The sequence below is a fragment of the Gadus chalcogrammus genome, chromosome 12 (assembly GCF_026213295.1).
Source record: "Gadus chalcogrammus isolate NIFS_2021 chromosome 12, NIFS_Gcha_1.0, whole genome shotgun sequence".
NCBI classification, from domain to species: domain Eukaryota; kingdom Metazoa; phylum Chordata; class Actinopteri; order Gadiformes; family Gadidae; genus Gadus; species Gadus chalcogrammus.
In genome coordinates, this window is record NC_079423.1 from 7,201,467 (window position 1) to 7,225,334 (window position 23,868).

Genomic DNA, 23,868 nt, shown 5'->3' on the forward strand with positions numbered 1-23,868 from the left:
CAAAAACTGACAACGTCTCTCAAACTATTTTTGTGAAACATGAGGACAGTATAGGTATACTGCCAGCAGGGAGCACCAGAGAGCTGAACCGACAGTTGTACATTTCTTAAACTTTCCACCAACACAAACACGCACGCTCACTCAGATCATGGGAGGACGTCAAAAAATCACCACCCATTCTCTGACACTTTAAACCGTTACCTTGGTTCAAACATTTAACATCACCAGCACACGCAGTGTATTTCAGATAATTAATGAATTCAGATGTCACAATGATCGTTTACATGGATAAGGAGTCCTACTGAATCAATTACTCTGCCGTTATATCTAACTAATGATTGTTTTTGTAAAAGTGTAACGTCGAGCCTCAGCAGCTTTCTCACTCCTTATGTGCTACTGTATAAACCTGGTTTTGCGCCTGCACTAATTGCTTACGGCCATACCACCCTGAACACGCCCGATCTCGTCTGATCTCGGAAGCTAAGCAGGGTCGGGCCTGGTTAGTACTTGGATGGGAGACCGCCTGGGAATACCAGGTGCTGTAAGCTTTTTCTTTTTCAACTCGAGCTCATTGACTCCGTGGCCTACCGTGGCGTACCGTGACCTGATGTTTACTGCCAACCGCTTTGGAGGATTTAAGCAACATACAAAAACTGACAACGTCTCTCAAAACTATTTTTGTGAAACATGAGGACAGTATAGTGATACTGCCAGCAGGGAGCACCAGAGAGCTGAACCGACAGTTGTACATTTCTTAAACTTTCACCAACACAAACACGCACGCTCACTTCAGATCATGGGAGGACGTCAAAAAATCACCACCCATTCTCTGACACTTTAACCGTTAACCTTGGTTCAAACATTTAACATCACACGCACACGCAGTGTATTCAGATAATTAATGAATTCAGATGTCACAATGATCGTTTACATGGATAAGGAGTCCTACTGAATCAATTACTGCCGTTTATATCTAACTAATGATTGTTTTTGTAAGAGTGTAACGTCGAGCCTCAGCAGCTTTCTCACTCCTTATGTGCTACTGTATAAAACCTGGTTTTGCGCCTGCACTAATTGCTTACGGCAATACCACCCTGAACACGCCCGATCTCGTCTGATCTCGGAAGCTAAGCAGGGTCGGGCCTGGTTAGTACTTGGATGGGAGACCGCCTGGGAATACCAGGTGCTGTAAGCTATTTCTTTTTCAACTCGAGCTCATTGACTCCGTGGCCTACCGTGGCGTACCGTGACCTGATGTTTACTGCCAACCGCTTTGGAGGATTTAAGCAACATACAAAAACTGACAACGTCTCTCAAAACTATTTTTGTGAAACATGAGGACAGTATAGTGATACTGCCAGCAGGGAGCACCAGAGAGCTGAACCGACAGTTGTACATTTCTTAAACTTTCACCAACACAACACGCACGCTCACTTCAGATCATGGGAGGACGTCAAAAAATCACCACCCATTCTCTGACACTTTAACCGTTAACCTTGGTTCAAACATTTAACATCACACGCACACGCAGTGTATTTCAGATAATTAATGAATTCAGATGTCACAATGATCGTTTACATGGATAAGGAGTCCTACTGAATCAATTACTGCCGTTTATATCTAACTAATGATTGTTTTTGTAAAAGTGTAACGTCGAGCCTCAGCAGCTTTCTCACTCCTTATGTGCTACTGTATAAAACCTGGTTTTGCGCCTGCACTAATTGCTTACGGCCATACCACCCTGAACACGCCCGATCTCGTCTGATCTCGGAAGCTAAGCAGGGTCGGGCCTGGTTAGTACTTGGATGGGAGACCGCCTGGGAATACCAGGTGCTGTAAGCTTTTTCTTTTTCAACTCGAGCTCATTGACTCCGTGGCCTACCGTGGCGTACCGTGACCTGATGTTTACTGCCAACCGCTTTGGAGGATTTAAGCAACATACAAAAACTGACAACGTCTCTCAAAACTATTTTTGTGAAACATGAGGACAGTATAGTGATACTGCCAGCAGGGAGCACCAGAGAGCTGAACCGACAGTTGTACATTTCTTAAACTTTCACCAACACAAACACGCACGCTCACTTCAGATCATGGGAGGACGTCAAAAAATCACCACCCATTCTCTGACACTTTAACCGTTAACCTTGGTTCAAACATTTAACATCACACGCACACGCAGTGTATTTCAGATAATTAATGAATTCAGATGTCACAATGATCGTTTACATGGATAAGGAGTCCTACTGAATCAATTACTGCCGTTTATATCTAACTAATGATTGTTTTTGTAAGAGTGTAACGTCGAGCCTCAGCAGCTTTCTCACTCCTTATGTGCTACTGTATAAAACCTGGTTTTGCGCCTGCACTAATTGCTTACGGCCATACCACCCTGAACACGCCCGATCTCGTCTGATCTCGGAAGCTAAGCAGGGTCGGGCCTGGTTAGTACTTGGATGGGAGACCGCCTGGGAATACCAGGTGCTGTAAGCTTTTTCTTTTTCAACTCGAGCTCATTGACTCCGTGGCGTACCGTGACCTGATGTTTACTGCCAACCGCTTTGGAGGATTTAAGCAACATACAAAAACTGACAACGTCTCTCAAAACTATTTTTGTGAAACATGAGGACAGTATAGTGATACTGCCAGCAGGGAGCACCAGAGAGCTGAACCGACAGTTGTACATTTCTTAAACTTTCACCAACACAAACACGCACGCTCACTTCAGATCATGGGAGGACGTCAAAAAATCACCACCCATTCTCTGACACTTTAACCGTTAACCTTGGTTCAAACATTTAACATCACACGCACACGCAGTGTATTTCAGATAATTAATGAATTCAGATGTCACAATGATCGTTTACATGGATAAGGAGTCCTACTGAATCAATTACTGCCGTTTATATCTAACTAATGATTGTTTTTGTAAAAGTGTAACGTCGAGCCTCAGCAGCTTTCTCACTCCTTATGTGCTACTGTATAAAACCTGGTTTTGCGCCTGCACTAATTGCTTACGGCCATACCACCCTGAACACGCCCGATCTCGTCTGATCTCGGAAGCTAAGCAGGGTCGGGCCTGGTTAGTACTTGGATGGGAGACCGCCTGGGAATACCAGGTGCTGTAAGCTTTTTCTTTTTCAACTCGAGCTCATTGACTCCGTGGCCTACCGTGGCGTACCGTGACCTGATGTTTACTGCCAACCGCTTTGGAGGATTTAAGCAACATACAAAAACTGACAACGTCTCTCAAAACTATTTTTGTGAAACATGAGGACAGTATAGTGATACTGCCAGCAGGGAGCACCAGAGAGCTGAACCGACAGTTGTACATTTCTTAAACTTTCACCAACACAAACACGCACGCTCACTTCAGATCATGGGAGGACGTCAAAAAATCACCACCCATTCTCTGACACTTTAACCGTTAACCTTGGTTCAAACATTTAACATCACACGCACACGCAGTGTATTTCAGATAATTAATGAATTCAGATGTCACAATGATCGTTTACATGGATAAGGAGTCCTACTGAATCAATTACTGCCGTTTATATCTAACTAATGATTGTTTTTGTAAAAGTGTAACGTCGAGCCTCAGCAGCTTTCTCACTCCTTATGTGCTACTGTATAAAACCTGGTTTTGCGCCTGCACTAATTGCTTACGGCCATACCACCCTGAACAAGCCCGATCTCGTCTGATCTCGGAAGCTAAGCAGGGTCGGGCCTGGTTAGTACTTGGATGGAGACCGCCTGGGAATACCAGGTGCTGTAAGCTTTTTCTTTTTCAACTCGAGCTCATTGACTCCGTGGCCTACCGTGGCGTACCGTGACCTGATGTTTACTGCCAACCGCTTTGGAGGATTTAAGCAACATACAAAAACTGACAACGTCTCTCAAAACTATTTTTGTGAAACATGAGGACAGTATAGTGATACTGCCAGCAGGGAGCACCAGAGAGCTGAACCGACAGTTGTACATTTCTTAAACTTTCACCAACACAAACACGCACGCTCACTTCAGATCATGGGAGGACGTCAAAAAATCACCACCCATTCTCTGACACTTTAACCGTTAACCTTGGTTCAAACATTTAACATCACACGCACACGCAGTGTATTTCAGATAATTAATGAATTCAGATGTCACAATGATCGTTTACATGGATAAGGAGTCCTACTGAATCAATTACTGCCGTTTATATCTAACTAATGATTGTTTTTGTAAAAGTGTAACGTCGAGCCTCAGCAGCTTTCTCACTCCTGATGTGCTACTGTATAAAACCTGGTTTTGCGCCTGCACTAATTGCTTACGGCCATACCACCCTGAACACGCCCGATCTCGTCTGATCTCGGAAGCTAAGCAGGGTCGGGCCTGGTTAGTACTTTGATGGGAGACCGCCTGGGAATACCAGGTGCTGTAAGCTTTTTCTTTTTCAACTCGAGCTCATTGACTCCGTGGCCTACCGTGGCGTACCGTGACCTGATGTTTACTGCCAACCGCTTTGGAGGATTTAAGCAACATACAAAAACTGACAACGTCTCTCAAAACTATTTTTGTGAAACATGAGGACAGTATAGTGATACTGCCAGCAGGGAGCACCAGAGAGCTGAACCGACAGTTGTACATTTCTTAAACTTTCACCAACACAAACACACACGCTCACTTCAGATCATGGGAGGACGTCAAAAAATCACCACCCATTCTCTGACACTTTAACCGTTAACCTTGGTTCAAACATTTAACATCACACGCACACGCAGTGTATTTCAGATAATTAATGAATTCAGATGTCACAATGATCGTTTACATGGATAAGGAGTCCTACTGAATCAATTACTGCCGTTTATATCTAACTAATGATTGTTTTTGTAAAAGTGTAACGTCAAGCCTCAGCAGCTTTCTCACTCCTTATGTGCTACTGTATAAAACCTGGTTTTGCGCCTGCACTAATTGCTTACGGCCATACCACCCTGAACACGCCCGATCTCGTCTGATCTCGGAAGCTAAGCAGGGTCGGGCCTGGTTAGTACTTGGATGGGAGACCGCCTGGGAATACCAGGTGCTGTAAGCTTTTTCTTTTTCAACTCGAGCTCATTGACTCCGTGGTGTACCGTGACCTGATGTTTACTGCCAACCGCTTTGGAGGATTTAAGCAACATACAAAAACTGACAACGTCTCTCAAAACTGTTTTTGTGAAACATGAGGACAGTATAGTGATACTGCCAGCAGGGAGCACCAGAGAGCTGAACCGACAGTTGTACATTTCTTAAACTTTCAGCCAACACAAACATGCACGCTCACTTCAGATCATGGGAGGACGTCAAAAAATCACCACCCATTCTCTGACACTTTAACCGTTAACCTTGGTTCAAACATTTAACATCACACGCACACGCAGTGTATTTCAGATAATTAATGAATTCAGATGTCACAATGATCGTTTACATGGATAAGGAGTCCTACTGAATCAATTACTGCCGTTTATATCTAACTAATGATTGTTTTTGTAAAAGTGTAACGTCGAGCCTCAGCCGCTTTCTCACTCCTTATGTGCTACTGTATAAAACCTGGTTTTGCGCCTGAACTAATTGCTTACGGCCATACCACCCTGAACACGCCCGATCTCGTCTGAACTCGGGAGCTAAGCAGGGTCGGGCCTGGTTAGTACTTGGATGGGAGACCGCCTGGGAATACCAGGTGCTGTAAGCTTTTTCTTTTTAAACTCGAGCTCATTGCCTCCGTGGCCTACCGTGGCGTACCGTGACCTGATGTTTACTGCCAACCGCTTTGGAGGATTTAAGCAACATACAAAAACTGACAACGTCTCTCAAAACTATTTTTGTGAAACATGAGGACAGTATAGTGATACTGCCAGCAGGGAGCACCAGAGAGCTGAAACGACAGTTGTACATTTCTTAAACTTTCACCAACACAAACACGCACGCTCACTTCAGGGCCCCGTTTCCCGATAACGATGGATCCACGCTCGTACGATCATTCTCACGATGGATCTTGCGATCCATCGTCAATTTCTTTGGAGCGTTTCCCGAAACTCCTCTTAACGTGAACGCGCATTCGCTGCACTCACGACGTCGTAGGATTGTAACTGTCTACTGACACGGTGCTGAAATGGGCTCCGTAGGAGGGGGAGACGCAGGAATGTCGCAGGAAAATTGTGTTAAAAAGGGTTAAAATAAATCCCCATCAAGGACAACAGCAGAGTAGCCTCCGAAAAAAATAGACTGCAATTAGATGAATGCTATAGCAAGACATTAAAACACAATTGATTAGGCTTAAACCGACATATATCAGTCCTAATCCTGAATGCACTGTGCGTTTCACGGCATTTTCCCCCCTGAAATAATTCCATATGACAAAAAATTAAAAATTGCTTGTGTGACAACTACATTTATCTTAATGGGCTGATTTCTGAAACATGCTTTGCGCAGCAAAGAGAGCCGACTTAATCTGATTCCGCATAAGGGTTTCCTTGATTGATCATTTGATTGGCTATAAAAGCCCCTCCGGAAATAGGGTAAGGTATGTATTGATGAGGAATACAACGAAGCCCACCGTCTGGCCCGGTGCATCGTTGAGCGCACGATCGGGAGGTGGAAGTTGCGCTATATTAGATGCCTTCATCACAAGTCAGGCGGAGGGCTCCAGTTTTCGCCGGCCAAGTCATGCGCCGTGATATGTGTGACGGCTATGTTGCACAACATTGCAGCTAAGGCTGGGGTGGCATTGCTTGAACCGGAGGACGCTGAGGACGATGACGACGAGGAAGATCGGTGTGAGGACGGCCTCCCTCATAACTACGCGGCTGGTTTTCATGCGCGTCGAAGAGTGATTGAGACTTTTTTTAACCCCCTCCACCCTCCCACATGTCACTAAACATTCCCGTCAACGTGACCAATCCCCACCATATCCCAGCCTTTTGCCTGCTCCTTTGCTTGTTTTTATAATTTATTTTATTTCTTTATTTTAATTTTTTTTAATTTAATTTAATTCTTTACATTATTTTATGCTACGTTTTATGAGTAGCCTATGTCAGTCTGCACAAATCCCCCCACTTTCTCTCACACATTTTGAGTGCCCTGCCTGCGCAAACATTTTCTGGACTGTCCCGTTTTATTTTGGCCATTTTAACATCTTTATTAATAAATAAATTAATAATCTTTATTAATTACCAAACTAAGAACATAAAGGCGCAATGCGTTTCAATAAAACGCATCCAATAGACGGAATGTCCGATGGTGTCGCCACTGAGGCTATAGCTGACGATGCTCTTAGCGTCCTACGAGCACCCCTGGAGTACTCGTTAGCTACGAGCGTTTTCAAGACGTTCGTTCCCCACGATGCTTTCGGGAAACGCGGTGAAAACTCTACGATGCCCTTACGACGCACTTCACGATCCACTTAGGCTAACGATGCTTTCGGGAAACGGGGCCCAGATCATGGGAGGACGTCAAAAAATCACCACCCATTCTCTGACACTTTAACCGTTAACCTTGGTTCAAACATTTAACATCACACGCACACGCAGTGTATTTCAGATAATTAATGAATTCAGATGTCACAATGATCGTTTACATGGATAAGGAGTCCTACTGAATCAATTACTGCCGTTTATATCTAACTAATGATTGTTTTTGTAAAAGTGTAACGTCGAGCCTCAGCAGCTTTCTCACTCCTTATGTGCTACTGTATAAAACCTGGTTTTGCGCCTGCACTAATTGCTTACGGCCATACCACCCTGAACACGCCCGATCTCGTCTGATCTCGGAAGCTAAGCAGGGTCGGGCCTGGTTAGTACTTGGATGGGAGACCGCCTGGGAATACCAGGTGCTGTAAGCTTTTTCTTTTTCAACTCGAGCTCATTGACTCCGTGGCCTACCGTGGCGTACCGTGACCTGATGTTTACTGCCAACCGCTTTGGAGGATTTAAGCAACATACAAAAACTGACAACGTCTCTCAAAACTATTTTTGTGAAACATGAGGACAGTATAGTGATACTGCCAGCAGGGAGCACCAGAGAGCTGAACCGACAGTTGTACATTTCTTAAACTTTCACCAACACAAACACGCACGCTCACTTCAGATCATGGGAGGACGTCAAAAAATCACCACCCATTCTCTGACACTTTAACCGTTAACCTTGGTTCAAACATTTAACATCACACGCACACGCAGTGTATTTCAGATAATTAATGAATTCAGATGTCACAATGATCGTTTACATGGATAAGGAGTCCTACTGAATCAATTACTGCCGTTTATATCTAACTAATGATTGTTTTTGTAAAAGTGTAACGTCGAGCCTCAGCAGCTTTCTCACTCCTTATGTGCTACTGTATAAAACCTGGTTTTGCGCCTGCACTAATTGCTTACGGCCATACCACCCTGAACACGCCCGATCTCGTCTGATCTCGGAAGCTAAGCAGGGTCGGGCCTGGTTAGTACTTGGATGGGAGACCGCCTGGGAATACCAGGTGCTGTAAGCTTTTTCTTTTTCAACTCGAGCTCATTGACTCCGTGGCCTACCGTGGCGTACCGTGACCTGATGTTTACTGCCAACCGCTTTGGAGGATTTAAGCAACATACAAAAACTGACAACGTCTCTCAAAACTATTTTTGTGAAACATGAGGACAGTATAGTGATACTGCCAGCAGGGAGCACCAGAGAGCTGAACCGACAGTTGTACATTTCTTAAACTTTCACCAACACAAACACGCACGCTCACTTCAGATCATGGGAGGACGTCAAAAAATCACCACCCATTCTCTGACACTTTAACCGTTAACCTTGGTTCAAACATTTAACATCACACGCACACGCAGTGTATTTCAGATAATTAATGAATTCAGATGTCACAATGATCGTTTACATGGATAAGGAGTCCTACTGAATCAATTACTGCCGTTTATATCTAACTAATGATTGTTTTTGTAAGAGTGTAACGTCGAGCCTCAGCAGCTTTCTCACTCCTTATGTGCTACTGTATAAAACCTGGTTTTGCGCCTGCACTAATTGCTTACGGCCATACCACCCTGAACACGCCCGATCTCGTCTGATCTCGGAAGCTAAGCAGGGTCGGGCCTGGTTAGTACTTGGATGGGAGACCGCCTGGGAATACCAGGTGCTGTAAGCTTTTTCTTTTTCAACTCGAGCTCATTGACTCCGTGGCCCTGGCGTACCGTGACCTGATGTTTACTGCCAACCGCTTTGGAGGATTTAAGCAACATACAAAAACTGACAACGTCTCTCAAAACTATTTTTGTGAAACATGAGGACAGTATAGTGATACTGCCAGCAGGGAGCACCAGAGAGCTGAACCGACAGTTGTACATTTCTTAAACTTTCACCAACACAAACACGCACGCTCACTTCAGATCATGGGAGGACGTCAAAAAATCACCACCCATTCTCTGACACTTTAACCGTTAACCTTGGTTCAAACATTTAACATCACACGCACACGCAGTGTATTTCAGATAATTAATGAATTCAGATGTCACAATGATCGTTTACATGGATAAGGAGTCCTACTGAATCAATTACTGCCGTTTATATCTAACTAATGATTGTTTTTGTAAAAGTGTAACGTCGAGCCTCAGCAGCTTTCTCACTCCTTATGTGCTACTGTATAAAACCTGGTTTTGCGCCTGCACTAATTGCTTACGGCCATACCACCCTGAACACGCCCGATCTCGTCTGATCTCGGAAGCTAAGCAGGGTCGGGCCTGGTTAGTACTTGGATGGGAGACCGCCTGGGAATACCAGGTGCTGTAAGCTTTTTCTTTTTCAACTCGAGCTCATTGACTCCGTGGCCTACCGTGGCGTACCGTGACCTGATGTTTACTGCCAACCGCTTTGGAGGATTTAAGCAACATACAAAAACTGACAACGTCTCTCAAAACTATTTTTGTGAAACATGAGGACAGTATAGTGATACTGCCAGCAGGGAGCACCAGAGAGCTGAACCGACAGTTGTACATTTCTTAAACTTTCACCAACACAAACACGCACGCTCACTTCAGATCATGGGAGGACGTCAAAAAATCACCACCCATTCTCTGACACTTTAACCGTTAACCTTGGTTCAAACATTTAACATCACACGCACACGCAGTGTATTTCAGATAATTAATGAATTCAGATGTCACAATGATCGTTTACATGGATAAGGAGTCCTACTGAATCAATTACTGCCGTTTATATCTAACTAATGATTGTTTTTGTAAAAGTGTAACGTCGAGCCTCAGCAGCTTTCTCACTCCTTATGTGCTACTGTATAAAACCTGGTTTTGCGCCTGCACTAATTGCTTACGGCCATACCACCCTGAACACGCCCGATCTCGTCTGATCTCGGAAGCTAAGCAGGGTCGGGCCTGGTTAGTACTTGGATGGGAGACCGCCTGGGAATACCAGGTGCTGTAAGCTTTTTCTTTTTCAACTCGAGCTCATTGACTCCGTGGCCTACCGTGGCGTACCGTGACCTGATGTTTACTGCCAACCGCTTTGGAGGATTTAAGCAACATACAAAAACTGACAACGTCTCTCAAAACTATTTTTGTGAAACATGAGGACAGTATAGTGATACTGCCAGCAGGGAGCACCAGAGAGCTGAACCGACAGTTGTACATTTCTTAAACTTTCACCAACACAAACACGCACGCTCACTTCAGATCATGGGAGGACGTCAAAAAATCACCACCCATTCTCTGACACTTTAACCGTTAACCTTGGTTCAAACATTTAACATCACACGCACACGCAGTGTATTTCAGATAATTAATGAATTCAGATGTCACAATGATCGTTTACATGGATAAGGAGTCCTACTGAATCAATTACTGCCGTTTATATCTAACTAATGATTGTTTTTGTAAAAGTGTAACGTCGAGCCTCAGCAGCTTTCTCACTCCTTATGTGCTACTGTATAAAACCTGGTTTTGCGCCTGCACTAATTGCTTACGGCCATACCACCCTGAACACGCCCGATCTCGTCTGATCTCGGAAGCTAAGCAGGGTCGGGCCTGGTTAGTACTTGGATGGGAGACCGCCTGGGAATACCAGGTGCTGTAAGCTTTTTCTTTTTCAACTCGAGCTCATTGACTCCGTGGCCTACCGTGGCGTACCGTGACCTGATGTTTACTGCCAACCGCTTTGGAGGATTTAAGCAACATACAAAAACTGACAACGTCTCTCAAAACTATTTTTGTGAAACATGAGGACAGTATAGTGATACTGCCAGCAGGGAGCACCAGAGAGCTGAACCGACAGTTGTACATTTCTTAAACTTTCACCAACACAAACACGCACGCTCACTTCAGATCATGGGAGGACGTCAAAAAATCACCACCCATTCTCTGACACTTTAACCGTTAACCTTGGTTCAAACATTTAACATCACACGCACACGCAGTGTATTTCAGATAATTAATGAATTCAGATGTCACAATGATCGTTTACATGGATAAGGAGTCCTACTGAATCAATTACTGCCGTTTATATCTAACTAATGATTGTTTTTGTAAAAGTGTAACGTCGAGCCTCAGCAGCTTTCTCACTCCTTATGTGCTACTGTATAAAACCTGGTTTTGCGCCTGCACTAATTGCTTACGGCCATACCACCCTGAACACGCCCGATCTCGTCTGATCTCGGAAGCTAAGCAGGGTCGGGCCTGGTTAGTACTTGGATGGGAGACCGCCTGGGAATACCAGGTGCTGTAAGCTTTTTCTTTTTCAACTCGAGCTCATTGACTCCGTGGCCTACCGTGGCGTACCGTGACCTGATGTTTACTGCCAACCGCTTTGGAGGATTTAAGCAACATACAAAAACTGACAACGTCTCTCAAAACTATTTTTGTGAAACATGAGGACAGTATAGTGATACTGCCAGCAGGGAGCACCAGAGAGCTGAACCGACAGTTGTACATTTCTTAAACTTTCACCAACACAAACACGCACGCTCACTTCAGATCATGGGAGGACGTCAAAAAATCACCACCCATTCTCTGACACTTTAACCGTTAACCTTGGTTCAAACATTTAACATCACACGCACACGCAGTGTATTTCAGATAATTAATGAATTCAGATGTCACAATGATCGTTTACATGGATAAGGAGTCCTACTGAATCAATTACTGCCGTTTATATCTAACTAATGATTGTTTTTGTAAAAGTGTAACGTCAAGCCTCAGCAGCTTTCTCACTCCTTATGTGCTACTGTATAAAACCTGGTTTTGCGCCTGCACTAATTGCTTACGGCCATACCACCCTGAACACGCCCGATCTCGTCTGATCTCGGAAGCTAAGCAGGGTCGGGCCTGGTTAGTACTTGGATGGGAGACCGCCTGGGAATACCAGGTGCTGTAAGCTTTTTCTTTTTCAACTCGAGCTCATTGACTCCGTGGTGTACCGTGACCTGATGTTTACTGCCAACCGCTTTGGAGGATTTAAGCAACATACAAAAACTGACAACGTCTCTCAAAACTGTTTTTGTGAAACATGAGGACAGTATAGTGATACTGCCAGCAGGGAGCACCAGAGAGCTGAACCGACAGTTGTACATTTCTTAAACTTTCACCAACACAAACATGCACGCTCACTTCAGATCATGGGAGGACGTCAAAAAATCACCACCCATTCTCTGACACTTTAACCGTTAACCTTGGTTCAAACATTTAACATCACACGCACACGCAGTGTATTTCAGATAATTAATGAATTCAGATGTCACAATGATCGTTTACATGGATAAGGAGTCCTACTGAATCAATTACTGCCGTTTATATCTAACTAATGATTGTTTTTGTAAAAGTGTAACGTCGAGCCTCAGCCGCTTTCTCACTCCTTATGTGCTACTGTATAAAACCTGGTTTTGCGCCTGCACTAATTGCTTACGGCCATACCACCCTGAACACGCCCGATCTCGTCTGAACTCGGGAGCTAAGCAGGGTCGGGCCTGGTTAGTACTTGGATGGGAGACCGCCTGGGAATACCAGGTGCTGTAAGCTTTTTCTTTTTAAACTCGAGCTCATTGCCTCCGTGGCCTACCGTGGCGTACCGTGACCTGATGTTTACTGCCAACCGCTTTGGAGGATTTAAGCAACATACAAAAACTGACAACGTCTCTCAAAACTATTTTTGTGAAACATGAGGACAGTATAGTGATACTGCCAGCAGGGAGCACCAGAGAGCTGAAACGACAGTTGTACATTTCTTAAACTTTCACCAACACAAACACGCACGCTCACTTCAGGGCCCCGTTTCCCGATAACGATGGATCCACGCTCGTACGATCATTCTCACGATGGATCTTGCGATCCATCGTCAATTTCTTTGGAGCGTTTCCCGAAACTCCTCTTAACGTGAACGCGCATTCGCTGCACTCACGACGTCGTAGGATTGTAACTGTCTACTGACACGGTGCTGAAATGGGCTCCGTAGGAGGGGGAGACGCAGGAATGTCGCAGGAAAATTGTGTTAAAAAGGGTTAAAATAAATCCCCATCAAGGACAACAGCAGAGTAGCCTCCGAAAAAAATAGACTGCAATTAGATGAATGCTATAGCAAGACATTAAAACACAATTGATTAGGCTTAAACCGACATATATCAGTCCTAATCCTGAATGCACTGTGCGTTTCACGGCATTTTCCCCCCTGAAATAATTCCATATGACAAAAAATTAAAAATTGCTTGTGTGACAACTACATTTATCTTAATGGGCTGATTTCTGAAACATGCTTTGCGCAGCAAAGAGAGCCGACTTAATCTGATTCCGCATAAGGGTTTCCTTGATTGATCATTTGATTGGCTATAAAAGCCCCTCCGGAAATAGGGTAAGGTATGTATTGATGAGGAATACAACGAAGCCCACCGTCTGGCCCGGTGCATCGTTGAGCGCACGATCGGGAGGTGGAAGTTGCGCTATATTAGATGCCTTCATCACAAGTCAGGCGGAGGGCTCCAGTTTTCGCCGGCCAAGTCATGCGCCGTGATATGTGTGACGGCTATGTTGCACAACATTGCAGCTAAGGCTGGGGTGGCATTGCTTGAACCGGAGGACGCTGAGGACGATGACGACGAGGAAGATCGGTGTGAGGACGGCCTCCCTCATAACTACGCGGCTGGTTTTCATGCGCGTCGAAGAGTGATTGAGACTTTTTTTTAACCCCCTCCACCCTCCCACATGTCACTAAACATTCCCGTCAACGTGACCAATCCCCACCATATCCCAGCCTTTTGCCTGCTCCTTTGCTTGTTTTTTATAATTTATTTTATTTCTTTATTTTAATTTTTTTTAATTTAATTTAATTTTTACATTATTTTATGCTACGTTTTATGAGTAGCCTATGTCAGTCTGCACAAATCCCCCCACTTTCTCTCACACATTTTGAGTGCCCTGCCTGCGCAAACATTTTCTGGACTGTCCCGTTTTATTTTGGCCATTTTAACATCTTTATTAATAAATAAATTAATAATCTTTATTAATTACCAAACTAAGAACATAAAGGCGCAATGCGTTTTAATAAAACGCATCCAATAGACGGAATGTCCGATGGTGTCGCCACTGAGGCTATAGCTGACGATGCTCTTAGCGTCCTACGAGCACCCCTGGAGTACTCGTTAGCTACGAGCGTTTTCAAGACGTTCGTTCCCCACGATGCTTTCGGGAAACGCGGTGAAAACTCTACGATGCCCTTACGACGCACTTCACGATCCACTTAGGCTAACGATGCTTTCGGGAAACGGGGCCCAGATCATGGGAGGACGTCAAAAAATCACCACCCATTCTCTGACACTTTAACCGTTAACCTTGGTTCAAACATTTAACATCACACGCACACGCAGTGTATTTCAGATAATTAATGAATTCAGATGTCACAATGATCGTTTACATGGATAAGGAGTCCTACTGAATCAATTACTGCCGTTTATATCTAACTAATGATTGTTTTTGTAAAAGTGTAACGTCGAGCCTCAGCAGCTTTCTCACTCCTTATGTGCTACTGTATAAAACCTGGTTTTGCGCCTGCACTAATTGCTTACGGCCATACCACCCTGAACACGCCCGATCTCGTCTGATCTCGGAAGCTAAGCAGGGTCGGGCCTGGTTAGTACTTGGATGGGAGACCGCCTGGGAATACCAGGTGCTGTAAGCTTTTTCTTTTTCAACTCGAGCTCATTGACTCCGTGGCCTACCGTGGCGTACCGTGACCTGATGTTTACTGCCAACCGCTTTGGAGGATTTAAGCAACATACAAAAACTGACAACGTCTCTCAAAACTATTTTTGTGAAACATGAGGACAGTATAGTGATACTGCCAGCAGGGAGCACCAGAGAGCTGAACCGACAGTTGTACATTTCTTAAACTTTCACCAACACAAACACGCACGCTCACTTCAGATCATGGGAGGACGTCAAAAAATCACCACCCATTCTCTGACACTTTAACCGTTAACCTTGGTTCAAACATTTAACATCACACGCACACGCAGTGTATTTCAGATAATTAATGAATTCAGATGTCACAATGATCGTTTACATGGATAAGGAGTCCTACTGAATCAATTACTGCCGTTTATATCTAACTAATGATTGTTTTTGTAAGAGTGTAACGTCGAGCCTCAGCAGCTTTCTCACTCCTTATGTGCTACTGTATAAAACCTGGTTTTGCGCCTGCACTAATTGCTTACGGCCATACCACCCTGAACACGCCCGATCTCGTCTGATCTCGGAAGCTAAGCAGGGTCGGGCCTGGTTAGTACTTGGATGGGAGACCGCCTGGGAATACCAGGTGCTGTAAGCTTTTTCTTTTTCAACTCGAGCTCATTGACTCCGTGGCCTACCGTGGCGTACCGTGACCTGATGTTTACTGCCAACCGCTTTGGAGGATTTAAGCAACATACAAAAACTGACAACGTCTCTCAAAACTATTTTTGTGAAACATGAGGACAGTATAGTGATACTGCCAGCAGGGAGCACCAGAGAGCTGAACCGACAGTTGTACATTTCTTAAACTTTCACCAACACAAACACGCACGCTCACTTCAGATCATGGGAGGACGTCAAAAAATCACCACCCATTCTCTGACACTTTAACCGTTAACCTTGGTTCAAACATTTAACATCACACGCACACGCAGTGTATTTCAGATAATTAATGAATTCAGATGTCACAATGATCGTTTACATGGATAAGGAGTCCTACTGAATCAATTACTGCCGTTTATATCTAACTAATGATTGTTTTTGTAAGAGTGTAACGTCGAGCCTCAGCAGCTTTCTCACTCCTTATGTGCTACTGTATAAAACCTGGTTTTGCGCCTGCACTAATTGCTTACGGCCATACCACCCTGAACACGCCCGATCTCGTCTGATCTCGGAAGCTAAGCAGGGTCGGGCCTGGTTAGTACTTGGATGGGAGACCGCCTGGGAATACCAGGTGCTGTAAGCTTTTTCTTTTTCAACTCGAGCTCATTGACTCCGTGGCGTACCGTGACCTGATGTTTACTGCCAACCGCTTTGGAGGATTTAAGCAACATACAAAAACTGACAACGTCTCTCAAAACTATTTTTGTGAAACATGAGGACAGTATAGTGATACTGCCAGCAGGGAGCACCAGAGAGCTGAACCGACAGTTGTACATTTCTTAAACTTTCACCAACACAAACACGCACGCTCACTTCAGATCATGGGAGGACGTCAAAAAATCACCACCCATTCTCTGACACTTTAACCGTTAACCTTGGTTCAAACATTTAACATCACACGCACACGCAGTGTATTTCAGATAATTAATGAATTCAGATGTCACAATGATCGTTTACATGGATAAGGAGTCCTACTGAATCAATTACTGCCGTTTATATCTAACTAATGATTGTTTTTGTAAAAGTGTAACGTCGAGCCTCAGCAGCTTTCTCACTCCTTATGTGCTACTGTATAAAACCTGGTTTTGCGCCTGCACTAATTGCTTACGGCCATACCACCCTGAACACGCCCGATCTCGTCTGATCTCGGAAGCTAAGCAGGGTCGGGCCTGGTTAGTACTTGGATGGGAGACCGCCTGGGAATACCAGGTGCTGTAAGCTTTTTCTTTTTCAACTCGAGCTCATTGACTCCGTGGCCTACCGTGGCGTACCGTGACCTGATGTTTACTGCCAACCGCTTTGGAGGATTTAAGCAACATACAAAAACTGACAACGTCTCTCAAAACTATTTTTGTGAAACATGAGGACAGTATAGTGATACTGCCAGCAGGGAGCACCAGAGAGCTGAACCGACAGTTGTACATTTCTTAAACTTTCACCAACACAAACACGCACGCTCACTTCAGATCATGGGAGGACGTCAAAAAATCACCACCCATTCTCTGACACTTTAACCGTTAACCTTGGTTCAAACATTTAACATCACACGCACACGCAGTGTATTTCAGATAATTAATGAATTCAGATGTCACAATGATCGTTTACATGGATAAGGAGTCCTACTGAATCAATTACTGCCGTTTATATCTAACTAATGATTGTTTTTGTAAAAGTGTAACGTCGAGCCTCAGCAGCTTTCTCACTCCTTATGTGCTACTGTATAAAACCTGGTTTTGCGCCTGCACTAATTGCTTACGGCCATACCACCCTGAACACGCCCGATCTCGTCTGATCTCGGAAGCTAAGCAGGGTCGGGCCTGGTTAGTACTTGGATGGGAGACCGCCTGGGAATACCAGGTGCTGTAAGCTTTTTCTTTTTCAACTCGAGCTCATTGACTCCGTGGCCTACCGTGGCGTACCGTGACCTGATGTTTACTGCCAACCGCTTTGGAGGATTTAAGCAACATACAAAAACTGACAACGTCTCTCAAAACTATTTTTGTGAAACATGAGGACAGTATAGTGATACTGCCAGCAGGGAGCACCAGAGAGCTGAACCGACAGTTGTACATTTCTTAAACTTTCACCAACACAAACACGCACGCTCACTTCAGATCATGGGAGGACGTCAAAAAATCACCACCCATTCTCTGACACTTTAACCGTTAACCTTGGTTCAAACATTTAACATCACACGCACACGCAGTGTATTTCAGATAATTAATGAATTCAGATGTCACAATGATCGTTTACATGGATAAGGAGTCCTACTGAATCAATTACTGCCGTTTATATCTAACTAATGATTGTTTTTGTAAAAGTGTAACGTCGAGCCTCAGCAGCTTTCTCACTCCTTATGTGCTACTGTATAAAACCTGGTTTTGCGCCTGCACTAATTGCTTACGGCCATACCACCCTGAACACGCCCGATCTCGTCTGATCTCGGAAGCTAAGCAGGGTCGGGCCTGGTTAGTACTTGGATGGGAGACCGCCTGGGAATACCAGGTGCTGTAAGCTTTTTCTTTTTCAACTCGAGCTCATTGACTCCGTGGCCTACCGTGGCGTACCGTGACCTGATGTTTACTGCCAACCGCTTTGGAGGATTTAAGCAACATACAAAAACTGACAACGTCTCTCAAAACTATTTTTGTGAAACATGAGGACAGTATAGTGATACTGCCAGCAGGGAGCACCAGAGAGCTGAACCGACAGTTGTACATTTCTTAAACTTTCACCAACACAAACACGCACGCTCACTTCAGATCATGGGAGGACGTCAAAAAATCACCACCCATTCTCTGACACTTTAACCGTTAACCTTGGTTCAAACATTTAACATCACACGCACACGCAGTGTATTTCAGATAATTAATGAATTCAGATGTCACAATGATCGTTTACATGGATAAGGAGTCCTACTGAATCAATTACTGCCGTTTATATCTAACTAATGATTGTTTTTGTAAAAGTGTAACGTCGAGCCTCAGCAGCTTTCTCACTCCTTATGTGCTACTGTATAAAACCTGGTTTTGCGCCTGCACTAATTGCTTACGGCCATACCACCCTGAACACGCCCGATCTCGTCTGATCTCGGAAGCTAAGCAGGGTCGGGCCTGGTTAGTACTTGGATGGGAGACCGCCTGGGAATACCAGGTGCTGTAAGCTTTTTCTTTTTCAACTCGAGCTCATTGACTCCGTGGCCTACCGTGGCGTACCGTGACCTGATGTTTACTGCCAACCGCTTTGGAGGATTTAAGCAACATACAAAAACTGACAACGTCTCTCAAAACTATTTTTGTGAAACATGAGGACAGTATAGTGATACTGCCAGCAGGGAGCACCAGAGAGCTGAACCGACAGTTGTACATTTCTTAAACTTTCACCAACACAAACACGCACGCTCACTTCAGATCATGGGAGGACGTCAAAAAATCACCACCCATTCTCTGACACTTTAACCGTTAACCTTGGTTCAAACATTTAACATCACACGCACACGCAGTGTATTTCAGATAATTAATGAATTCAGATGTCACAATGATCGTTTACATGGATAAGGAGTCCTACTGAATCAATTACTGCCGTTTATATCTAACTAATGATTGTTTTTGTAAGAGTGTAACGTCGAGCCTCAGCAGCTTTCTCACTCCTTATGTGCTACTGTATAAAACCTGGTTTTGCGCCTGCACTAATTGCTTACGGCCATACCACCCTGAACACGCCCGATCTCGTCTGATCTCGGAAGCTAAGCAGGGTCGGGCCTGGTTAGTACTTGGATGGGAGACCGCCTGGGAATACCAGGTGCTGTAAGCTTTTTCTTTTTCAACTCGAGCTCATTGACTCCGTGGCCTACCGTGGCGTACCGTGACCTGATGTTTACTGCCAACCGCTTTGGAGGATTTAAGCAACATACAAAAACTGACAACGTCTCTCAAAACTATTTTTGTGAAACATGAGGACAGTATAGTGATACTGCCAGCAGGGAGCACCAGAGAGCTGAACCGACAGTTGTACATTTCTTAAACTTTCACCAACACAAACACGCACGCTCACTTCAGATCATGGGAGGACGTCAAAAAATCACCACCCATTCTCTGACACTTTAACCGTTAACCTTGGTTCAAACATTTAACATCACACGCACACGCAGTGTATTTCAGATAATTAATGAATTCAGATGTCACAATGATCGTTTACATGGATAAGGAGTCCTACTGAATCAATTACTGCCGTTTATATCTAACTAATGATTGTTTTTGTAAAAGTGTAACGTCGAGCCTCAGCAGCTTTCTCACTCCTTATGTGCTACTGTATAAAACCTGGTTTTGCGCCTGCACTAATTGCTTACGGCCATACCACCCTGAACACGCCCGATCTCGTCTGATCTCGGAAGCTAAGCAGGGTCGGGCCTGGTTAGTACTTGGATGGGAGACCGCCTGGGAATACCAGGTGCTGTAAGCTTTTTCTTTTTCAACTCGAGCTCATTGACTCCGTGGCCTACCGTGGCGTACCGTGACCTGATGTTTACTGCCAACCGCTTTGGAGGATTTAAGCAACATACAAAAACTGACAACGTCTCTCAAAACTATTTTTGTGAAACATGAGGACAGTATAGTGATACTGCCAGCAGGGAGCACCAGAGAGCTGAACCGACAGTTGTACATTTCTTAAACTTTCACCAACACAAACACGCACGCTCACTTCAGATCATGGGAGGACGTCAAAAAATCACCACCCATTCTCTGACACTTTAACCGTTAACCTTGGTTCAAACATTTAACATCACACGCACACGCAGTGTATTTCAGATAATTAATGAATTCAGATGTCACAATGATCGTTTACATGGATAAGGAGTCCTACTGAATCAATTACTGCCGTTTATATCTAACTAATGATTGTTTTTGTAAAAGTGTAACGTCGAGCCTCAGCAGCTTTCTCACTCCTTATGTGCTACTGTATAAAACCTGGTTTTGCGCCTGCACTAATTGCTTACGGCCATACCACCCTGAACACGCCCGATCTCGTCTGATCTCGGAAGCTAAGCAGGGTCGGGCCTGGTTAGTACTTGGATGGGAGACCGCCTGGGAATACCAGGTGCTGTAAGCTTTTTCTTTTTCAACTCGAGCTCATTGACTCCGTGGCCTACCGTGGCGTACCGTGACCTGATGTTTACTGCCAACCGCTTTGGAGGATTTAAGCAACATACAAAAACTGACAACGTCTCTCAAAACTATTTTTGTGAAACATGAGGACAGTATAGTGATACTGCCAGCAGGGAGCACCAGAGAGCTGAACCGACAGTTGTACATTTCTTAAACTTTCACCAACACAAACACGCACGCTCACTTCAGATCATGGGAGGACGTCAAAAAATCACCACCCATTCTCTGACACTTTAACCGTTAACCTTGGTTCAAACATTTAACATCACACGCACACGCAGTGTATTTCAGATAATTAATGAATTCAGATGTCACAATGATCGTTTACATGGATAAGGAGTCCTACTGAATCAATTACTGCCGTTTATATCTAACTAATGATTGTTTTTGTAAAAGTGTAACGTCGAGCCTCAGCAGCTTTCTCACTCCTTATGTGCTACTGTATAAAACCTGGTTTTGCGCCTGCACTAATTGCTTACGGCCATACCACCCTGAACACGCCCGATCTCGTCTGATCTCGGAAGCTAAGCAGGGTCGGGCCTGGTTAGTACTTGGATGGGAGACCGCCTGGGAATACCAGGTGCTGTAAGCTTTTTCTTTTTCAACTCGAGCTCATTGACTCCGTGGCCTACCGTGGCGTACCGTGACCTGATGTTTACTGCCAACCGCTTTGGAGGATTTAAGCAACATACAAAAACTGACAACGTCTCTCAAAACTATTTTTGTGAAACATGAGGACAGTATAGTGATACTGCCAGCAGGGAGCACCAGAGAGCTGAACCGACAGTTGTACATTTCTTAAACTTTCACCAACACAAACACGCACGCTCACTTCAGATCATGGGAGGACGTCAAAAAATCACCACCCATTCTCTGACACTTTAACCGTTAACCTTGGTTCAAACATTTAACATCACACGCACACGCAGTGTATTTCAGATAATTAATGAATTCAGATGTCACAATGATCGTTTACATGGATAAGGAGTCCTACTGAATCAATTACTGCCGTTTATATCTAACTAATGATTGTTTTTGTAAAAGTGTAACGTCGAGCCTCAGCAGCTTTCTCACTCCTTATGTGCTACTGTATAAAACCTGGTTTTGCGCCTGCACTAATTGCTTACGGCCATACCACCCTGAACACGCCCGATCTCGTCTGATCTCGGAAGCTAAGCAGGGTCGGGCCTGGTTAGTACTTGGATGGGAGACCGCCTGGGAATACCAGGTGCTGTAAGCTTTTTCTTTTTCAACTCGAGCTCATTGACTCCGTGGCCTACCGTGGCGTACCGTGACCTGATGTTTACTGCCAACCGCTTTGGAGGATTTAAGCAACATACAAAAACTGACAACGTCTCTCAAAACTATTTTTGTGAAACATGAGGACAGTATAGTGATACTGCCAGCAGGGAGCACCAGAGAGCTGAACCGACAGTTGTACATTTCTTAAACTTTCACCAACACAAACACGCACGCTCACTTCAGATCATGGGAGGACGTCAAAAAATCACCACCCATTCTCTGACACTTTAACCGTTAACCTTGGTTCAAACATTTAACATCACACGCACACGCAGTGTATTTCAGATAATTAATGAATTCAGATGTCACAATGATCGTTTACATGGATAAGGAGTCCTACTGAATCAATTACTGCCGTTTATATCTAACTAATGATTGTTTTTGTAAGAGTGTAACGTCGAGCCTCAGCAGCTTTCTCACTCCTTATGTGCTACTGTATAAAACCTGGTTTTGCGCCTGCACTAATTGCTTACGGCCATACCACCCTGAACACGCCCGATCTCGTCTGATCTCGGAAGCTAAGCAGGGTCGGGCCTGGTTAGTACTTGGATGGGAGACCGCCTGGGAATACCAGGTGCTGTAAGCTTTTTCTTTTTCAACTCGAGCTCATTGACTCCGTGGCCTACCGTGGCGTACCGTGACCTGATGTTTACTGCCAACCGCTTTGGAGGATTTAAGCAACATACAAAAACTGACAACGTCTCTCAAAACTATTTTTGTGAAACATGAGGACAGTATAGTGATACTGCCAGCAGGGAGCACCAGAGAGCTGAACCGACAGTTGTACATTTCTTAAACTTTCACCAACACAAACACGCACGCTCACTTCAGATCATGGGAGGACGTCAAAAAATCACCACCCATTCTCTGACACTTTAACCGTTAACCTTGGTTCAAACATTTAACATCACACGCACACGCAGTGTATTTCAGATAATTAATGAATTCAGATGTCACAATGATCGTTTACATGGATAAGGAGTCCTACTGAATCAATTACTGCCGTTTATATCTAACTAATGATTGTTTTTGTAAAAGTGTAACGTCGAGCCTCAGCAGCTTTCTCACTCCTTATGTGCTACTGTATAAAACCTGGTTTTGCGCCTGCACTAATTGCTTACGGCCATACCACCCTGAACACGCCCGATCTCGTCTGATCTCGGAAGCTAAGCAGGGTCGGGCCTGGTTAGTACTTGGATGGGAGACCGCCTGGGAATACCAGGTGCTGTAAGCTTTTTCTTTTTCAACTCGAGCTCATTGACTCCGTGGCCTACCGTGGCGTACCGTGACCTGATGTTTACTGCCAACCGCTTTGGAGGATTTAAGCAACATACAAAAACTGACAACGTCTCTCAAAACTATTTTTGTGAAACATGAGGACAGTATAGTGATACTGCCAGCAGGGAGCACCAGAGAGCTGAACCGACAGTTGTACATTTCTTAAACTTTCACCAACACAAACACGCACGCTCACTTCAGATCATGGGAGGACGTCAAAAAATCACCACCCA

At 44.5% G+C, this 23,868-nt stretch overlaps 32 non-coding genes across 32 annotated transcripts; all 32 read left to right on the forward strand.

The window, feature by feature from the left end:
• The first annotated feature begins 429 nt into the window (after positions 1-429).
• On the forward strand, positions 430-548 carry LOC130396597 (5S ribosomal RNA). The gene has a single exon (XR_008899224.1). It is a non-coding gene; the product is annotated as a 5S ribosomal RNA (ribosomal RNA).
• Positions 549-1,076: 528 nt separating this feature from the next.
• LOC130399900 (5S ribosomal RNA) lies at positions 1,077-1,195 on the forward strand. Its single transcript, XR_008902393.1, has one exon. It is a non-coding gene; the product is annotated as a 5S ribosomal RNA (ribosomal RNA).
• A 528-nt stretch (positions 1,196-1,723) lies between these two features.
• On the forward strand, positions 1,724-1,842 carry LOC130396598 (5S ribosomal RNA). Its single transcript, XR_008899225.1, has one exon. It is a non-coding gene; the product is annotated as a 5S ribosomal RNA (ribosomal RNA).
• A 529-nt stretch (positions 1,843-2,371) lies between these two features.
• Positions 2,372-2,490, forward strand: LOC130396599 (5S ribosomal RNA). Its single transcript, XR_008899226.1, has one exon. It is a non-coding gene; the product is annotated as a 5S ribosomal RNA (ribosomal RNA).
• Positions 2,491-3,009: 519 nt separating this feature from the next.
• On the forward strand, positions 3,010-3,128 carry LOC130396600 (5S ribosomal RNA). Its single transcript, XR_008899227.1, has one exon. It is a non-coding gene; the product is annotated as a 5S ribosomal RNA (ribosomal RNA).
• A 529-nt stretch (positions 3,129-3,657) lies between these two features.
• LOC130395050 (5S ribosomal RNA) lies at positions 3,658-3,775 on the forward strand. The gene has a single exon (XR_008898150.1). It is a non-coding gene; the product is annotated as a 5S ribosomal RNA (ribosomal RNA).
• A 529-nt stretch (positions 3,776-4,304) lies between these two features.
• LOC130399621 (5S ribosomal RNA) lies at positions 4,305-4,423 on the forward strand. Its single transcript, XR_008902126.1, has one exon. It is a non-coding gene; the product is annotated as a 5S ribosomal RNA (ribosomal RNA).
• A 529-nt stretch (positions 4,424-4,952) lies between these two features.
• On the forward strand, positions 4,953-5,071 carry LOC130396603 (5S ribosomal RNA). Its single transcript, XR_008899229.1, has one exon. It is a non-coding gene; the product is annotated as a 5S ribosomal RNA (ribosomal RNA).
• A 520-nt stretch (positions 5,072-5,591) lies between these two features.
• LOC130399761 (5S ribosomal RNA) lies at positions 5,592-5,710 on the forward strand. Its single transcript, XR_008902261.1, has one exon. It is a non-coding gene; the product is annotated as a 5S ribosomal RNA (ribosomal RNA).
• A 2,029-nt stretch (positions 5,711-7,739) lies between these two features.
• Positions 7,740-7,858, forward strand: LOC130396604 (5S ribosomal RNA). Its single transcript, XR_008899230.1, has one exon. It is a non-coding gene; the product is annotated as a 5S ribosomal RNA (ribosomal RNA).
• A 529-nt stretch (positions 7,859-8,387) lies between these two features.
• LOC130396605 (5S ribosomal RNA) lies at positions 8,388-8,506 on the forward strand. Its single transcript, XR_008899231.1, has one exon. It is a non-coding gene; the product is annotated as a 5S ribosomal RNA (ribosomal RNA).
• A 529-nt stretch (positions 8,507-9,035) lies between these two features.
• LOC130396606 (5S ribosomal RNA) lies at positions 9,036-9,154 on the forward strand. Its single transcript, XR_008899232.1, has one exon. It is a non-coding gene; the product is annotated as a 5S ribosomal RNA (ribosomal RNA).
• Positions 9,155-9,679: 525 nt separating this feature from the next.
• LOC130396607 (5S ribosomal RNA) lies at positions 9,680-9,798 on the forward strand. The gene has a single exon (XR_008899233.1). It is a non-coding gene; the product is annotated as a 5S ribosomal RNA (ribosomal RNA).
• Positions 9,799-10,327: 529 nt separating this feature from the next.
• LOC130396608 (5S ribosomal RNA) lies at positions 10,328-10,446 on the forward strand. The gene has a single exon (XR_008899234.1). It is a non-coding gene; the product is annotated as a 5S ribosomal RNA (ribosomal RNA).
• Positions 10,447-10,975: 529 nt separating this feature from the next.
• Positions 10,976-11,094, forward strand: LOC130396609 (5S ribosomal RNA). Its single transcript, XR_008899235.1, has one exon. It is a non-coding gene; the product is annotated as a 5S ribosomal RNA (ribosomal RNA).
• A 529-nt stretch (positions 11,095-11,623) lies between these two features.
• LOC130396610 (5S ribosomal RNA) lies at positions 11,624-11,742 on the forward strand. The gene has a single exon (XR_008899236.1). It is a non-coding gene; the product is annotated as a 5S ribosomal RNA (ribosomal RNA).
• A 529-nt stretch (positions 11,743-12,271) lies between these two features.
• LOC130396611 (5S ribosomal RNA) lies at positions 12,272-12,390 on the forward strand. The gene has a single exon (XR_008899237.1). It is a non-coding gene; the product is annotated as a 5S ribosomal RNA (ribosomal RNA).
• A 519-nt stretch (positions 12,391-12,909) lies between these two features.
• On the forward strand, positions 12,910-13,028 carry LOC130399764 (5S ribosomal RNA). Its single transcript, XR_008902263.1, has one exon. It is a non-coding gene; the product is annotated as a 5S ribosomal RNA (ribosomal RNA).
• Positions 13,029-15,058: 2,030 nt separating this feature from the next.
• Positions 15,059-15,177, forward strand: LOC130396612 (5S ribosomal RNA). The gene has a single exon (XR_008899238.1). It is a non-coding gene; the product is annotated as a 5S ribosomal RNA (ribosomal RNA).
• A 529-nt stretch (positions 15,178-15,706) lies between these two features.
• Positions 15,707-15,825, forward strand: LOC130396614 (5S ribosomal RNA). Its single transcript, XR_008899240.1, has one exon. It is a non-coding gene; the product is annotated as a 5S ribosomal RNA (ribosomal RNA).
• A 529-nt stretch (positions 15,826-16,354) lies between these two features.
• Positions 16,355-16,473, forward strand: LOC130396615 (5S ribosomal RNA). The gene has a single exon (XR_008899241.1). It is a non-coding gene; the product is annotated as a 5S ribosomal RNA (ribosomal RNA).
• Positions 16,474-16,992: 519 nt separating this feature from the next.
• LOC130396616 (5S ribosomal RNA) lies at positions 16,993-17,111 on the forward strand. Its single transcript, XR_008899242.1, has one exon. It is a non-coding gene; the product is annotated as a 5S ribosomal RNA (ribosomal RNA).
• Positions 17,112-17,640: 529 nt separating this feature from the next.
• LOC130396617 (5S ribosomal RNA) lies at positions 17,641-17,759 on the forward strand. The gene has a single exon (XR_008899243.1). It is a non-coding gene; the product is annotated as a 5S ribosomal RNA (ribosomal RNA).
• A 529-nt stretch (positions 17,760-18,288) lies between these two features.
• LOC130396619 (5S ribosomal RNA) lies at positions 18,289-18,407 on the forward strand. The gene has a single exon (XR_008899244.1). It is a non-coding gene; the product is annotated as a 5S ribosomal RNA (ribosomal RNA).
• Positions 18,408-18,936: 529 nt separating this feature from the next.
• LOC130396620 (5S ribosomal RNA) lies at positions 18,937-19,055 on the forward strand. The gene has a single exon (XR_008899245.1). It is a non-coding gene; the product is annotated as a 5S ribosomal RNA (ribosomal RNA).
• A 529-nt stretch (positions 19,056-19,584) lies between these two features.
• Positions 19,585-19,703, forward strand: LOC130396621 (5S ribosomal RNA). Its single transcript, XR_008899246.1, has one exon. It is a non-coding gene; the product is annotated as a 5S ribosomal RNA (ribosomal RNA).
• Positions 19,704-20,232: 529 nt separating this feature from the next.
• On the forward strand, positions 20,233-20,351 carry LOC130396622 (5S ribosomal RNA). The gene has a single exon (XR_008899247.1). It is a non-coding gene; the product is annotated as a 5S ribosomal RNA (ribosomal RNA).
• Positions 20,352-20,880: 529 nt separating this feature from the next.
• LOC130396623 (5S ribosomal RNA) lies at positions 20,881-20,999 on the forward strand. Its single transcript, XR_008899248.1, has one exon. It is a non-coding gene; the product is annotated as a 5S ribosomal RNA (ribosomal RNA).
• A 529-nt stretch (positions 21,000-21,528) lies between these two features.
• LOC130396624 (5S ribosomal RNA) lies at positions 21,529-21,647 on the forward strand. Its single transcript, XR_008899249.1, has one exon. It is a non-coding gene; the product is annotated as a 5S ribosomal RNA (ribosomal RNA).
• A 529-nt stretch (positions 21,648-22,176) lies between these two features.
• On the forward strand, positions 22,177-22,295 carry LOC130396626 (5S ribosomal RNA). The gene has a single exon (XR_008899251.1). It is a non-coding gene; the product is annotated as a 5S ribosomal RNA (ribosomal RNA).
• Positions 22,296-22,824: 529 nt separating this feature from the next.
• Positions 22,825-22,943, forward strand: LOC130396627 (5S ribosomal RNA). Its single transcript, XR_008899252.1, has one exon. It is a non-coding gene; the product is annotated as a 5S ribosomal RNA (ribosomal RNA).
• Positions 22,944-23,472: 529 nt separating this feature from the next.
• Positions 23,473-23,591, forward strand: LOC130396628 (5S ribosomal RNA). The gene has a single exon (XR_008899253.1). It is a non-coding gene; the product is annotated as a 5S ribosomal RNA (ribosomal RNA).
• Positions 23,592-23,868: the final 277 nt, after the last annotated feature.